Here is a 5926-nt window from a genome sequence, read left to right as displayed (position 1 = left end):
AAAAAAAATATAAATAAATAAAAAAAGGAGAATAATCCTCTGGTGACAGATTTTGAATAGAAGTGCTAAAAATCAGTTTACCAGAGCTTAGTGTGAGACCCATCAATAAATCCAATCATTTGAAATAACGATGTGTGTTTATTTCTTACGCAATTTTATTATATTTTCATACTGTTTACAGGCAGAAGGATGCAATCCACAGGGGTATAAATCCCCCACTCCTCATGATTATCAGCAGTCGACTTGACATACCCCCACATCTTCCCAAACTACTTTCACAACAAGGATCTCACAACATCAGAGTTAAAAAGAAACTCGCGAATTGCAAAAACAGCCAAAAAAGCCTTCCGTACAATAGCCCTACGAGTCTATTCATCTAAGTCTTCTGATGCATGATAAAGGGTTTGCAAGCAGGTGTATTTTGATGAAATGTTCCTGAGAGAAATGGCACAATGACATTTTATTTCAAATAAATGAACCAACTTGGAGGTTATGATGACTCAAGAGGATTTTATTTCTAAATGGTATAATTCCAGCATGAGAATGAGGTGATCTTGCATGTCCTGCCCAGTATGAGGTCCATATATTCTGCCTAACACAGCTGTTATTATCTGTATCTGCCACCTTTAATATGAATCATTTGTCTGCATCAGAGGCTCTTTAAATATTTATACAACACTCAAACACAAGGATCAGAAGTTTTATTCTAGCAATACATTATTCCTGTGTTTGTTTTGTGACCCACTGACTTGTAGCCATAATAGGACTCAAAATACGTTGTTGCCGCCTGGATCCATGCCTGACCAAACTATTGCCAAATTCTCTGTATCCTCAAGTGGCTCCAGTAGCTATTTCTAACTTTACAAGTTCAGCCACTGGATGATGAGTGGTGAGTAACACTTCATATTACAAACACACCAGATGGCTGAGAGCAGATACGGTTTATAAGCACTGTGGCGCTGTTAGTGAGGGCTTTTGCCGCCTGCTTTATCTTCAGCTATGGTGGCTGGCTAGCACTCTGTGTCAGCAGTGAAGACAATGACAGTGTGTGCGTGCATGTGTGTGTGTGTGTGTGTGTGTGTGTGTGTGTGTGTGTGTGTGAGCTAAGACTGTCTGCTACTCTCAGGCCCAGCCAGTATTTATTTAAAACTCCAGAGCTATGCTTTAGTTTAACCCTCCATGTTTACATAGGTTTCACTCCACACATGCACACGCACATGCACTGCATCATTATGAAGGCATGCAAACATTTTGGCTGCTGTGAGAGGACAGGGCTGTGTTCCACTTTGATGAATGACTCTACTACTAACTAGATAATATCTGTATGTTTTTTTGTTAATCTGCTGTGAAACTCTCTTCCAAGCGATGGGATGATAACAAGCTCCACTCAGACTCTCGGCATTGTGCCGTATCGGCTTGTGTTGGCTTACATGATTCCTGTCAAAGAAGATAAGTTCAAGAGGCAGAATAAGATAAGACATGTGATACATCCTGTAACATTTCAGTGGAAATTGTTTTGTTATCATGTAGACAAATAGCTTCCAAACCACAGGCTCAAACAGACACAACAGTGTGCATACTCTTAGTGAGCTCGTCGGTGACATGTATTTCTAGCTGTGAAACAGGCTTGTTTTTTCTAAACACTATCTCATTTGTTTTGGAATATTCAATATTTGCTCCTCTGCCTCGTATCTCTTTGAGGCACATTGCTTTTTGACAATTTGCCTGAAAAGCCCATGCAAGCAGGAAGTCCCTCTTGTGTATACTCATCTACATAGTCCAAGGGTATTACTCATTAAATAAAAGATGCTTATGCATGGTGTGATTGCGTCGCTAACAGCTGCTGCTGTCTCTTTTCGTGCTTTAGAAGTGCTGACTTCTCCTCTCTACCATCTCTGAATCATTCTTTCTGGATGTACAGCTCCTGGGACAGGAACTGCTGAGCCTAAAGAGATAGTGATTTTGCACACTGCAAAATGTAAAATGAGTGCACTCAGTCACATTCCCCTGTTGGATAAGTAGATTGAAAATTTGGGTTTCAAAGGAAGGATTGTGGTGGAATGTTGAGGGGTTTCTCCCCCTTGTATTTCAAAATGTAAGATCCTGAGAAAATAATTGAAGCATACTTCCTATATGCGTTATGTGTTCTTGGTCCACTTCATGTATATTTTATACAAGATTATATTTCAAATGTAGTTTTCATAACAAAATTCACACATTAACATTTTCCTCCAGGAAAGCCATCAGAATACTTCAGGTCTGAGTGTCCTTGACGAAGACCAGCATCTGAACTCACCCCCCTGTGATGACACAGTGAACGGAGACGTCTCTGTGAAGGAGAGGAGGTTAAGCTCAGGTGAGCTATCCTGGATGAATATTTAGTTGGCTGCACAGTTTTTACTGACCAAACTGGAATAGTTTTACATTTTAATGCTTCAGCAGTTGTTTATAATGTTTGATGAGTTTAATCCTGCCTTATAGGTGTTTGTGTTAATATGGACTGTGGAATAAATGACACTGCACCACAGAATTAGATATTGGATAAAGAGCTAATATTTGGGGGGAATAAAACAGTGCCTGATTAGCAGTGCTAATCAGGCATGGGTCATCTGTCATTTACCACTCTCCCTCTGCCAAGCAGGCACCCTCAGGGACAAGGCTAATTTAATTGCATGTAAACAAAACCAGGCAGCAGCAAAGTGCCATGCAGACACATATGGCAGTAATCTTGGCTTTTCTGCATCTCCATTCCTGTTGTTATGTAATTACGGACACCTCACATGTACTCATTATCATTCAGCTTCCATCCAAAACCTCTTTGTCTGAATGCAGCCTCATTTGTCAGAGATGCTCTCTGCAGTCTCCATACAAGATTGCGTGGAGCAGTAATGCAAAAGTGGACACGTGATGCATGAACTATGTGTTTATACACTTTGTATATAGGCATGCAAGCAAACACATGCTCACACCCAAGCAATGAAATGCATCCATGTACATAAGATACATGAATATGGTATATAAATAATACATACCAGTGTATAAAGTCAGTGCTTGTGCATTTTCATTAAACTGAATCACTGAAGAGTAGTTTTGATTTTAATTCAAATCACCTTCAAGGTAACAATCTGTACAGGGAAACATAATCTACAAATGCTGAGGTATATCTCCATACCTTATCTTATTTTATTTTGTGGTGTGGTTTCAAAATTTTACACTTGCATCATTGCATGCAATACCAAGCACTCGCTCTGGTAAAACCAGTTCTTTATACACCTTTAACTGAAACTTCAGACATATACAGAGTGAACTGTTGTAAAATAGAGCTGTTACCTGAGGTCTGAAATTGTAATAGTATAATTATAGAGTCATTACATGCAATGTTTTAGCCTGTCTCAATCACAGGGTTAAAAGATGTTTGTTTGTAAGCTACTGAGGAAAAGGGCATTGAATGAAAAAGACATTTAAACTCCCCAGACACGTTTTAGTGCTAAAAGAACAGAATCATCACCCCTCAGTCCCATAAGTATGAAGTTCATTATAGTTATTCCCTAAATTATGGTTCACTTTCCCAAGGAAGCATCAGAGCTCCTCAGACACACTAACTTATTGAGCACTTGGTGCCAACATATGGCACAATGAAAAGAATGAATAAAACATTTAATGATATTACCTACGCTGTAAAACATTTAATTTTCCGCTTTCATTAATTCTTGATGCATGTAGTCGTGAGACGGAGATCTTCTCGTTGGCATTACTTTTCAATTTATTCTCAGTTTTGGGATCCTGCTTGGGATCACTATATTTAATAGAAGTGGAGTGGAGATACAATATTATCATATCATTATGATATGATCATTATGTTATTATCATATCATTATGTCACACTTCCTGACAAATTAACAAATTGAGCTTCCATCTATGCTGTTAAATGGGTGCAGAAACAGCAGGGTCAGACAAGGAAACGCAGAATCATCATCACTATATCCACCCACACAAACATGGGTGCTATAACCCAATTACTAATCATAAATCCATACACTAAAATATCTCCCCTGTAGATATGTTAAGAATATGACCCCTCTGCAACATATTAATTAGCAGCAACCTGATTTTCAATCTGTTGAGCACTGTAACCATATAATGAGGGCACCGTAGCCGATGCGGAGTGTGTCCCCAGGCTAAATCAAAGTGCTCTCCTTGGATGACCCCATCATTACTGGCTAAGAGAAGCAGTTCACTAGACCCTGATGCAAAGACACGATCAAAAACCTCACATAAAGGCACATCCTCGCACTCTTTGGAGTGAAAAATAGGACAGGATCTCGCCTGAATACGCCTCTTCTCACTCTCTGGCAATGACCTATTACATTTGATCAAACTAATCCTGCATTGTGTAAGCAGGCACAGAGATTTCACCATTAGACGATGATAAATGAATACCCAGAGCAGTGCAAAGATAATAGAGATGGTTTTGCACAGGCACAGCTGTTTGGCTACATCCCAGCTTTGACTAGCTGCCGCTCCTGAGATGAGAGCCATGGAAGCACGGGTATCCTCACGAAGAGGTCGTCTCACCCTGCCAAGTCTGAAACTGGGTGACAAGGGACAACAATTGCAAGGCGAACACAATCTATTTTCTACTCGAGTGTTGGTGACAGTGCGTCTGTTTTATCTTTGTCACGCACATATACCACAAGTCAGCACAGTCAGAGGCAAGCCAAAAAAGATCTAGCTACACCTCCTCCACCCATTCTCACTTTCTCATATTATTTGGTTCTATCCCTGTTTGTCTTTCCTACATTGTCATTTATCATATCGTCTCAAGGGTTCACAGATGCTGTCACATTTCACCCCGTGATCATGTCAAGCGGGTGCCCCAAAACTCATTGTGACAAAGGTGTCACCTCAACCTTTGAATTATAAAGGGCCCCTGGGCTGGCTGGCAGCTAGCTCAGCTGCGACCAGTCACCCTCAGTCAACACATGGCAAGGGGATAACACTGTCCGACACAGCAGTATGTGTAGCCTGTTCTGTGGCTTCTTGATTGTTGATGAAGCAATTTCAAAATAATCCAAAATGTTCTCCCCCTTATACCCCATTGAAAAATACAAATGCAAAAACTTTTAAATATTTGACTAAGATGTGCTTCTATTTGTTGGACCCTTGAACGCACCTTAAGCTGGTCGATGTACCATGCTCTCCTGTTATATTTTTCAATAATAATGCAATTTCCTGCTTGTATACTGCATCCTGCAATAAATACATGGATTATCTTCAATGTCATTTATAAACTCTAGACAAGTGAATCAGAGTGGATTAATGAATGTGAGGACCAACATTTAGCTGGAAAAGCAAATTCACTCTTCCAGCAACCACTGATACCCCTCTGAAGGAGGTACTAAACCCCCACCAGCTCTGTTTTGCTATGACTTTTGACTTCTTGTTGGAAGGTAAAGAAAAAACCCTACTCAGACCCTCATCTCATTGTTAAGCTACCCTTTTTTCATTTTATTTCATCTAGCAAATTGAAATATCATTAAGTCACACAAGCTATTTTGCTTTTATTTAACTGGCCATTTTACAGTATCTACACAACATTGCTGTCTAACTGTGTTCTTGGATAATGACAAGTTATACTACAGGATTATTAAAGTTAATTTGTGACCAATTTAAACGAGAATAGCCTTTCTTTATTTTGTGATTGTGTTCCGCCACCTAGTGGATATTACTTAACAATGCACTTTTGCGATTTAAAACGAGTTAGTGTGTGCTTATAACCGATATGTAAACCTCGTTAAAACATACTAGAAATAGGAACAATAAATACGTAGGATTTGGTGTGTGAAAACGTTTCTAAAACATTTAAGTCTGTAGTCGACATTTCGACCGTTGCATGCGGAACGTTTGGTAGCAGGTGGCGGTTTAG

The sequence above is a fragment of the Scatophagus argus genome, chromosome 17, assembly GCF_020382885.2.
Source record: "Scatophagus argus isolate fScaArg1 chromosome 17, fScaArg1.pri, whole genome shotgun sequence".
Classification (NCBI taxonomy): Eukaryota; Metazoa; Chordata; class Actinopteri; family Scatophagidae; genus Scatophagus; species Scatophagus argus.
Note: the sequence above shows the minus strand (reverse complement) of the source record.